The sequence below is a fragment of the Lygodium microphyllum genome, chromosome 3, assembly GCF_053477565.2.
Source record: "Lygodium microphyllum isolate KBCC chromosome 3, Lygodium_microphyllum_v1.1.10, whole genome shotgun sequence".
NCBI lineage: Eukaryota > Viridiplantae > Streptophyta > Polypodiopsida > Schizaeales > Lygodiaceae > Lygodium > Lygodium microphyllum.
The window spans coordinates 54,931,779-54,944,194 of NC_141137.1; the positions used below are offsets into that span (position 1 = coordinate 54,931,779).

The 12,416-nt window shown below is 38.2% G+C and overlaps 1 pseudogene; it reads right to left on the bottom strand.

Moving 5' to 3' along the window:
• Positions 1-9,924: 9,924 nt before the first annotated feature.
• Positions 9,925-11,871, bottom strand: LOC148038356 (protein MIZU-KUSSEI 1 pseudogene; annotated as a pseudogene).
• Positions 11,872-12,416: the final 545 nt, after the last annotated feature.

Below are 12,416 nucleotides of genomic sequence, written 5' to 3' on the forward strand. Positions count from 1 at the left end.
TTACCTATTGTAAAAATTCCCATAACGCAAGGTGGACTTCACATACCTCAACATGTGTCTAAATGCATCCAAACAATGGCACTTCCTAGTTATCTACATAAACTGACTCGCAAGCCTGAACTACATGACCTTGTGATAGTCACATCAAACTCCCTATTATCCACATGGACATAATAGGGCCTTCTATCTCATCTCCAATATCAGGAACTTTTCATTGTGCTCCAATGGTACTAAAAAAGCTTACATGTTGACATACCATACTTGGATAATACATTCAAGCTATACAGTCTTTGTAGTAGCCAAATATCATCAACACATTTGATCACCTCAATATCAAGAAAGTACATAATCTCACCTAGATCATTTTCCTCAAACTACTTTAAAAGGCCCTTAACATAGGTAAGCACTATCACTATCATCTATAATAATCAAGTTGTCCACATTGATGACTATGACAACCAAACCTACATCACTCTTCTTCACATAAAGTGAGTGTTCAGCATCAAAAATATAAAACCAATATTGACAATATATTCCTATAATCTCATCAAACCATGCTCTAGGTGCTTACTTCATCCGATGGAGTGATTTCTCAGTGATTTCTCTAACATGCACGCATACATAGGATGCTCCAAATCCTCATAACCCTATTGGATGCTCTATATATAAAAAGACATTCTTCACATCCATCAACTATAAAGTATGACCTTTTGGCTACTGCCAAAGCTATCACATATATGATATTTGCAATCCTAGCAATTGGACTAAATATCTCATCATAGTCTATGCCATATGTCTAAGTATAGCCTTTTGCAACAACCAACTTGGCCTTATATTTGTTAATAAAACTATATGCATTATGCTTAATTTTATAGACTCATAGCTTTCTACAAAGTTATTAATGTTGATTATTATTCTAAAAATTTATGTGGGTGTAGTTCATGAAGTGGGTCTATAATGTACTTGTCATTGAAGTCCTCCAAAAAACAACTCTTTACATTAAATCTAAAATGTAGCCCTTGCTCTACTATTTGACCAACAAACACCAAATTCTTTGTGATGGATGGAACATGTAATATGTTTGGCTATCATGCAAGGACAAAGAAAAATTTTCAATGTGTGAAATTGAATGGCATGAATTGTCACCCGTTTCTATGTCACATGGACTTTTTAAATCCTATATCTCTCCAAACCATTTAGTATGGTTTGTCATATGACTAAATACACCTAAATCAATGTATAATGCCTCATCACTTGTCCCCTTTTCTATATCAGTATTCATCATATGACACATGATAAACAAACACTCATTTTTATCATCATTCCATCTTGAAGGTGATGCATAATTTTCTTGCCATAATTTACAACTATGAATGTCATCTTTCTTACCATAACAATGGACTGTGATATAGCATATTCTTCCACAATAATAACTAGTAATACCCAAATTACACTATTCTACCACCATCCACCTCTTCCTCTAGAGCTCCCCCTACCTCTAAAGTTACCACAACCTTCTGAGACTAGTTTATCACCAAATTGTTGACTTGAGTCATTTTGTCATTCGCTACTAACATGTCATATATCACACTCTTTTGAAGAGAACCTACAATGTCCCCTTCCTAAGCTTAAGTAAAATACATAGACATGTTCACCACTTCTTTCTTTGACAATTCACCTTGCACATTGATTGAGAGGGAAGTAATTGTCAAATTGAGATAGAAGCTATGGAGTACAAGAGGATTAAGAGAGGGGAGAAGACATAGAGTTATCTAGGTACACAATAAATGGTGCCTTTATTCTTTGTTATGTTCACTTATGTATGACTATACAATGTGTACATATACAAGGGGTGCCCACTTGGCTATTGGCCATTGGTCTTTACACCAACAACCTTCCACTGAGCTCAGAAGATAAATTCTTTGTGAGAAGTCAATCTGCAAGGTTATCATTTGTATGGATCTTGACAAGATCAATACTCCTCAAGCACCTCCCTAGTAAATTAATACTTCACCTCGATGTGCTTTGTATTTGCAAGAAAGATAGGGTTCCATACCAACGGAATGGCACTTTGACTATCGTGTAATGTAGATATCTCTCCTACAATGCCCAAGTCTCCCACTAGATACGTAAGTCATATAGCTTCCTTCCAAGTCTCAATGGTTGCAACATACTTTACCTCAGTGGTAGATAAATCCATACATGGCTACAACATACTTTACTTCAATGGTAGATAAAGCCATACATGGCTATAATCAAGAGATCCAAGAGATTGCACCACTTATGGAAGTGAAACTTGTAGTAGACCTCTTAGAGTCTACACTCCCTACAAAATCAACATTTACATATCTAAGGACATATGCATCCTTCCTTCCAAAGCATGTGCATGTAGACTTAGTGCCATTCAAGTATCTCATGAACTCTCTACTAGCTCCCAATGCTTGTTAGGGTTTACTATATCTGCTAACTCCCATTGCATAAGCAATATCTAGACATGTAGCAACCATGGTGTACATCAAGCTAGCAACTACGCATGCATACAAACTCTTGGCCATTTCAACATGATCGTTTAACTATACCTTGCCAATGTATTCCTCTTGAGACAAATAGAGTATCTTTTTATAGTGATCTCATATAATACATATACCAAGAATGTGACTAGCATTCCCTAAATATTTCATATCAAAGGTTTCATGTAGACTTTTCTTTAAAGCATCCACATCCATAATGGACTTCCTACCAATCAGCATGTCCATCATCCATATATAGAATCAAGATCATAAGGGTATAATTCCTAGCCTTGCTCGTATATAGATAGTAATTGATCTCACTCTTAGTATATCCTTGAGACCACATAAAGGCATGAAACTTATGATACCATTTCATAGGAGCCTATTTCAAACCATATAAGCTCGTATGTAGCATACCAACTGCTCCTTGCCTTCCACAACAAACCTCTTAGATTGTTATATGTAAATCTCATCATGCAATTCCCCATGCAAAAAAGCGATCTTTACATCCACATGAACCATCTCCATATCTTTCCTAGCAACCAAAGCAAGAACCATATGTAGGGTGGTCATCTTGACTACTAGTGAAAAGATCTTATCAAATTCAATCCCCTTATCCTTATTAAATCCTTTGGCCACTAATTTTACCTTGTATTTAGGCAATGCATTAGATGGAGATACTTTCAACTTATAGATATACTTACAAGGCAATGCATATTTTCCCTTAGGCAAAGGAACTAACTCCCATGTAGCATTTTTTCCCAAAGAATCCATCTTTGATGATGACATAGCCCTCTTCCACTTATGATTATTATCCCTAGTCATTGTATCTACATAACAAGAAGACTCATTGCAAGTTGTGACCATAACATAGTCCAAAGACAGAGTGTATCTATCCAGTGGTTTGAAAATCCTCATAGACCTATAGAAAACTGGCTCAATAGAACCCTCTGGCTATTCCATTTCTCTATTGTGTAAAACATGAGGCTATCCACTATCTTGTGGCACTCCTACCTGAACATCTATTAGCTATTCAAGCTCTACATCATGTGGAACAAGATGTATTGGTTGCCCTTCCTCTTGAAATAGTACTCTATAATCTCAACTATTTTAATGGGTTGTATATGCATTTTATCCTTGTTAAAGATAACATCATGGCTACATACTACCTTCTTTAATTCAGGATCCCACAAGCGATAGTCCATTTCACCTAATTCTCCAAAGTCAAGAAAAATGCATTTCTTAGACTTAGGATTAAGCTTGCTCCACTTGTTTCTAGGCATATGCATAAATACCTTACAGCAAAAAAGCATGCAAATGGTTATAACTAGGTCTCTTGCCATACCATAATTTCTCTAGTATCTTACCATCCAATGGCTTCCTAGGAGACCTATTGATCAAACGTACTACTATCATTATAGCTTTAGTCCAAAATCCATTAGTGAGATCAAAGTTAGAGAAAACACTATGGACACTTTCCTAAATAGTCCAATTTATCTTCTTAACTGTACCATTTTAAGTAGGATTCTTAGGAGTTGCCAACTCTCTCTTGATACCACGGATTTCATAAAAGTTTGTAAAGGCATGCTAGGTCTCTACCATTATCAACCCTCAAGCACTTAAGCTTCTTGCCTAAATGATTCTCTATAAATGCCAAGGACTTTTGAAATGCATCCAACACATCACTATTCTTGCAAAGAGGATAAGCCTAAACTTTTCTTGTGGCATCATCTATAAAAGTGATAGAGTACAATGCTCCACCCAATGAAATTGTGGACATTGGCCCACACAAATCATTATGAACCACATCAAGACATTGAAATATTCTACTCCCACTATCTCTTATGCAATATTTTTGTTTGATTTTCAAAGAGACAATGCTTACAAAAATTAAGATTAAAAAAATATAGACAAGGAATACCATAAAGAAATAGATAGCTATCTAGTGACAATTACAACATGGTCTTTAGCACCAAAAACATGCAAAGGATATAAAGTACCTTATTTTGGCCCTTTGGCGACAGTAAGAGATCCCTTGTAAATCTTCCATATATGATCACTAAGGATCACTTTATAATCACAATCATCAAGCTGCCCTATACTGGTCAAACTCTTTTTCAAGTTTGGAACATGCTATATATTCTGCAAGATAAAAGAACCTTTTGGCAATGACAAGTGTATATCCCCAATGCCAACAACATTGCATGATTAGTTGTTTCCAAGATGAACACATCCTCTTTTTCCAACATCGTAAGTAGAGAACCACTCCCCTATGTGGAGTAGCATGAAATGATACTCCTGAATCCATGATGCTCTTGAATCTACTAGCCAATTTTGAGATATACCATTATCCATGAAAATCGAGAACGTATCACCAAAAGAGGATGCAAACAAGACATCACCATCATCACTGCCATATGCATTAATCTCCTCAATTTTAACCTTGCTTTTCTCTTTGCCATTCAGCTTGTTCTTCCACTTTTAGAAATCCTTTTTTATGTGTCCCATTTTATTACAAAAGTAGCATTTTTTTAACTATGTTACTTGCTTTTTGATTTACCTCTCTCATAATACTTCTACCTAGCACTTGACCCTCTCATCATAAGTGCACTAAAGCTCTTTAACCGTACATTATTCTTTTTGTTTACCTCATTGGTAAGCATATTTCTCTCAATATTAACGCTCTTAAGATCACATGCAAGTGTGCAGTTACTAATGAAACTCTTGAAAGTATCTTATCTCTTAGGCAAGGTGATTAACAAGAACATGGCCTTCACTAAATCATGAAAGGCAATCTTTTAAGATATCAGTTGGCTGAAAATACTATTGAACTCATTGAGGTGATTAGACATCAAAGTCCTCTCCTCCATCATGCAAAGATCAATGATTTTTTTCAACCAATAAACCTATGAGGTTGTACTTTCTTTTTCATACTATACCATAAGCACCTATTGTCTTTCACATTAAAATACATGAACTTTGAGGGTGTCAATATAATAGTAGAGCATACTAGCTCATTCAATTTCTCCCATACATCTACATCCATGTTCTAAAGCTTAATCCTACTACATTTGATTGGCTTCACCTCCTTCTTCTAGATCAATACATTGTATATTTGCTCTTTTCAATATGAAAAGTTTGTACCATAAAGTTTTTAAATATTGAACAATGCATTCTTTGAACTTGATGAAGAAGACATAATGACAAAAGTATGTTTGCACACCAAAAACAGCAAGGTATACCCAATTGTAAGCTCAAAATAGACCAATAGACTGCAAAAAAAGTGCCCTACAAAGCCAAGCAACAATTATCCAAACATCAAACTAGCATCAATTTGATGTAAAAATAATATTTTAGCACTCCCAAAGACATATGAATTTTCTACAAGTTGTTCCAAGTATTTTAGCTGTCTTGTGGGCATAAAACGATTATTGGAGACTAAGTAAATGCAAAGTGCCTTTTAATAAATCAATTTCAACCCACATAATCTCTACAAAGTGAGCACAAAACAATACAGAAAATCCTCTAAGATGACAAATTCATCAAAATTTATGTGCAATCTAAAGCCAAGAGTAATTCGAGGGCCTGCCAGTGTAAACTAGCCACTCTATTGCGACTAATATTTAAACCTACAAAAATGTTTATGTGATAAAATAGATACCTTGTAGCTTTTAGATAATGAAAAAATGTGGGGAGCATCCCAAATTATGAAAATGCATTCAACATGTCATTTTAAACATAAAAAACCCCATGGAGCATCCAGATCAATAGCACTAGCCATGGACATCACTATCTTGGCAAATCATTAAGTTTCTCTTATTTTTTATTTATAAATACAACTAGATCCCCTGCTTCAAAACAAGTAAAGCATGAGCTTAAGCAAGGCTCCTGCTAGATCCAAGCAAATCCCTTGCTTCTGAAAAATAAGTTGCCCATGTGCTTAAGCAACCCCTATGCTTGCATGTATCAAAACCATGTACCAAGATCTCTTCTTGAGCATCCAAAGCCAACCTATTTTGCTCCAAATCTGACCACAAACGGCTACCAAATCATTGCCAAGGCGGGATATTACAACTCCAAGTCAAGCTTCAATATGGCTTTTGGCTCAGATTTAGATCCCGGTGTGATGAGAATAGTACCTCTATCAACATGTAGACAACAAGTATCAATATTGGAGAAGAAGCTTGAATCCTTAGCCTTCGCAACAATGTTTCACTCATCACGCTCCTCACCCCAAGTACAAGCTCCTACAAACATTGAATGCGACTTTTATATTAGTTGAGAAGAAAGTAATGATGGGATGCAAGGTAGAAACAACCAATACATTCCTTTTTTGTCTTTTGCATTCTATTCTTTTCATGCATTTAATTATTTTGTAGTTGAAGGATTACTTAGCTCTAGTTCATTTCTTCACCAACAAATTCGTGTAGGTATTTTCCAATAAGGAAGTTTGACACAATGAACTTCATGATAAAGAGTTGTTATTGTCTAGCTTATCAATATAATAGGGTGTCCACTATTCTATGCCATTACGTCAAAATTAAGTATCAAGCAATAAGTAAAACTTCTCCAACCTTTCACAAAAAGTGCACAATAATAAACTAAATATCATTTTTATTGATTTTTAAATAATAGAGACAATCTATAACTATTTATTGTAAATAAACCTAATGTTTTCTTTCTAAAAACCATCCCAAGTCTTAAAATTTCAAATATGTACCTTGTGCAGCCAAGAATGATCAATATAGCCAAAGTTGCAATATATCCTAAAATTGTTATCCGCAACCTTATGGAGCTAAAACGGGCTTCAAATGGCTTCAAATGGCCAAAAAATCAATGGGAAAACCCTTACATGCTAACTTGAAGTATATATGAGATTTTTGCTCTACCTTCCTTCCAATGCTCCATAGGTATTATCCAAGAGAAAGAATGAGAGAAAACAAGAGCTTCTTATCATTACTTGTGCGCTTGAATCCTTGCTCCATCCCCTTTACTTTAACCTCCAAGATCAGCCTCTATCAGTGATACAACTCTGATAATATGTCACAAATCGTATGGTGGGAGGACTTGCTCAAACTATTGCACCAAATACATACAACACATGCAAGGAGAAGGTCACTCAAGAAGACAAGAAGAGAGATGGATGCCAAAATGTAGTCTTGTTGTTCTTTCTTCTTCCACTTACTACAGAGTATACTCAAAGTGTAGATAAGATAAATATAAGAAAAGTGGCATACTAAGTCAAATAGTGCATAACTCACTATACTAGTCGATCAGTGCTATAACTATGTAATGAATCAAATATAACAAGTGATAAGGTAATAGCCATGTGAGTCATAATGACCACCGATATACTAAGAGAAGATGTGCAAACCCATCTAACCAAGCCATCAATCATTAAAGTCCGCACGTGTTGAGTTTACTATCTCGATAAAATATATCTTCAAACTAACATAATTATATTTGTAGTTCTACCTGAATAGGAAAAACCCCTCTTTAAACTAACATAATTATATTTGCATGTAGAGTTTAACAAAAATTTTCAAACCTTATAAGAATATTTTTAATATCAATCTCAAAAACATTATGTACCAAGTTCCTTTTATATCCATTTGAATAACAAAGAACCCAATCTATTTTAGCTAGAGACTGAACCAAAACTTGAAAAAATCACTTCCCAATATATTTTCATGGTTCTACACTTTTCAATTTCAAAGCTTATTTGCTAACCTTAAGATGTTAGAGATTAAGTTACTATTTAGGAATACATCTAGTTCATAGAGAAAAGCAAATCAAAGGAGACTTCCTTTCATATAGCATCTACAATGTGCATCACATACATACATTTGCAAGTAGTGATGCATGCAACAAAAGTGGGAACATCAATTTGCATGTCCATTCAATCATTATAAACACATTGCTTTATGAGGAAGGTTGCCAAATGCGCTTTATAGTCTTATCGACGAACAAAGCAAAGGTTGCCTCTGGATGCATGGATTTTATGCACATCAATTGCCATGGCTTATAAAATAGCTAGTCTCCTCAATTGGATGAAGCATTTTGAGACTCAAAGCATTGGCTTGCCCACAACCTTGGATTGTCCCCATTGGTGGCTGGCATGCATTCAGGGCTTGCACACGAGAGCACATGCCACTCTTCACAATTCCATGCTTATCAATTTGACTTTTAAATCTTATTTGCTAACCTTAAGCTGTGAGAGATTGATTAAGTTACCATTTAGGAACACATCTAGTCTCATAGAGAAAATCCAAATCAAAGGTATAGCGTCTACCATGTTTTGCATCACATAATCATTTGTGCCTAGTGATGCACACTGACAAAAGTGGGGACATAGATCTGCCCGTCTAGTTGGAAGCCTGTGAAGCCACCCCAAGTACATGTATTACAAGAGGAGCTGACGTACCTTCAGATCCAGCACAGGGCATAATCTTTCTGTAAAGGTCATTTCTATCTTGTACAACAACAGTTCCACATTCTCTTTAATCTCTTGAAGTGTTTAACGAATCTGAGCTGTCTCATCAATGACCAAGGAAAAGGACCACACAGGTGCATTGTGGACACACATAGAAGCCTATACACTTGAATGTGCCTACTGAGCTTAACACAAAAGCAGAAAGGAAAGTATGAATGTAAGTAAAAGCAGTGCCACTGTGAGTGATATGACTTGCAGACATCTAAATCTGGACCAACCCGATGTTGGGATCACAGAAAAGGGAAGAGATAACAACTTGTCAGGCTCAGTCATCTATTCATAGGTGTAATAGTCACTAGATAATAGGCCAACAAAGATTTTTGCCTGTCCTTTCCACCCAAAACAGTGGTAAATACTGTTTGCAGCCAATGGGAAGGGTATTTGTACAGCAGTCTACCGTAAACAGAGAGTGAATGTCCCCTTCTGCTAGTAAGTTTAAGATCAAGGTGCAGAATCCCAGATGGCCTAGTGCACAAGGCACTTAAATAAAGAAATCCCCAGTTAAATTGCTTCATTTGAAAGGCAACATGGCATGCACATCATGGAGAGATCCCAGTTAGCATTGTGCACAAGGCACTTAAATTCAGAAATCCCCAGTTAAACCACTTCATTTGGTGATAATTCATCTGAAAGACACTACATGCACATCATGGAGAACATCTTTCAAATCACTGGCCATGTCATTAAGCAGGTTAAACTGCTTCACTTGGTGACAATGCATCTGAGAGATATCACATGCACATCATGGAGAACATGCTACAAGTCCAGCTCATATTATTATGAAGACACTGCACCAAGAAAGCATGCTACAGTTTGCATGCACAAATCATTAGTGGCACACAAGGAAAAGAGAAATCATAACATTCAACTGGCTACATCTGCTAACCCACGTTCTAATGATATGTTGCTACATATTCACAGTTCTGAGCAACAAAATGTGTATGTCTCATTGTCATTTATATGTTTGATGTACACAACAGTCTCTGCAACCTGAAGCTTTTGTGCAGACCCTGCAAAGGGAATATAGGTAAGACTACAATGGCACATAGGCCTGAGTTATACATCAATCTCTAAGAGCTTTACTGCTATTCCTAGAGGGATTACAAGTATATATCTCCTGTCTGTAGAGTTGAATTGTAACCAACTCACTAATAAGACATCACTCACTTGAAACCCAACAGCCTCACTCACTTCAAACTTGAAAACTCGATCACTTGATCTGCAGTTCATCCTGCAAACCATGCAGACCCTGTGTCCAACCACCATTGCATGTGAAACACCACAATGTGTATTTCTGATGCTTGCACGAGATACTAAAACATAGTGTGGCATATCTGCATTCCCAATACTTGTATTAGACATATAAACTTCTGGCTGATTTCTTGGTTGTGAGCTCCAACATGATAACATGCCAGGAGCTGGAATCAACATCTAGTACCACCGTAATAACAGTATCCGCCATGTTTGAGATCTGTAGAGCGCACAGCCACTGCACTCTGCTTCTAGATTCTAAGCAGGAAAATGCTCAATTCAGGGCCTCCACTTCCATCCGGATTCATCATGTAAAATGCTTCAGAATCTTTGGATCCTATCACTCTCTCAAATCTTGCTCTCATGAACATCAGTTCACCATCTGGCCCTTCATCTTCCTTTGGAAGTACACCTGCGCCCATGGACACAGCCTTAACTAGGGTCAGAATTCGCAAGTCACTCTCTGAGCTTGTCCTGCGAATGGCATATCCTGTCTTTCTGCCATTGCAATACATACTCCATACAGGCTCCAAGAACAGCCGCCCTCTGTTTTGTGTCCTCTCGCACTCTAATGCTATGCGGACAAGGCCTGATGCCATCTCTTTCACAAGGGAATTGGTGGGGATGGCGAGTTCCAGCAGCAGCACAGGCTGAGCACTGGGATCCTCCTGCACAGAGAAATGGACGTGCCCTTTTCTGTAGCCAAACAGAGTTCCTGTCACGCGGCCTGCACCAGAGGACCGTATGAGGCGGCCAGGTGGCATCGGGAGCCAGGATGTGCACAAGGGAGAGGGAGAAGGGAGGATATGGAGGATGGAGCGGACGATGGCGAGGGCTTTCTTGCTGCGATGGTGGATTTTCGGCGAGAACAGGGACGGCGAGGACGAAGGTGTGGAGGACGACGAGGGAGACAACGGCATGACGGATGCTTCCGTGGTGAAATCAATGTCGGCCGTGGCCGCGGCCAGGAGCTCTCTGCTGCTGCTGGGTGCCCTGTCGATGGAGGGCGGCTGGGAGGCCGCTTTGAGCCTTCTGCCATGGCGAAGGCTGGCTTCGCTGCTCATCGTATCTCGACCTGTCATGGGAGAAAGCCTTCTCTTCTGCTAAAACCTAACTTCTGAGGTGCTGGCACGATGATGGTTGCCCTTGTGGTAACCTGCTGTCAGTTGCCTCAAAGCTGGTCTTCTTCTGGCGAGGTATGAGCGGAACTCTCCTTTCTTCTTAGAAGAGGGAGTCAACTATGGTTTCTCTGAGAGGAATCCATAGTATGCTTTCTATTGTCTTCAAGTGTAGGCAGCAAAAGGATGACTTCGCGACTGCCAGTACGAGAGCTCACGAATGCGACAGGGCAGCCATAATTGCAGGCAGAAGACAGCATGTCTCAACAGAAGCATGGTATGAAAGGACCATTACAAAGACGGGGGGGCGGGGGGAGAGAGATACAAAGCATGCAATGTATGTTATGATATGTGGGGCGGGGGGCCGGGGAGACACAGAGAGAGAGAGAGAGAGATGCAATGCATTCTACGATATGAGAGAGAAGAGAGCGAGAGTTACAATGATGATGATGCCCCAAAAGGGGGCTCAACTGCTAGCCTTGGCCAGCTGGTCAGTTGGAGCCAACAAGACAAGCTAACCAAAAAGACAAGAGTACATTTTGCAATATAAAAATGCACCATAGATAAGCCTATGCCACATAGTTTGCTTCCCCTCCTCCCACTTTGTCCTTATGGGTCAATGAGTTTGTCTATGGATAAGATAACAAAATTTGTTGCAATGTTAACATCGAACTTTCTAAGTGCTTTCCCTCCTCATCTCATGGCATACATGTGACATCCTCACCAAAGAGTCACGACTCACCACCACTTTGCTTCATCTTTTTTGACAATTTGTATTAAGCCCACCATCCTTGTCCCACCTAACCCCACCTCCACATTAGCACACCTTCAAAGCCTGAATGCATCGCCTCTCATACCATGTGAACTCATTGATTCTTAGATTCATCCATCATTCCTTTCTTGTTCATATTCGTTGAAGTAGCATTCTCCTTGATGCTAAAAGGGCTTGTAAATACCAAATCATTGATTGCTTGAGCCCTTCGATCTCTTCCAAAGCATGTGTGTTCTTATCTAAGGAAATGAGCTCATGAACTTAGTTAGTAT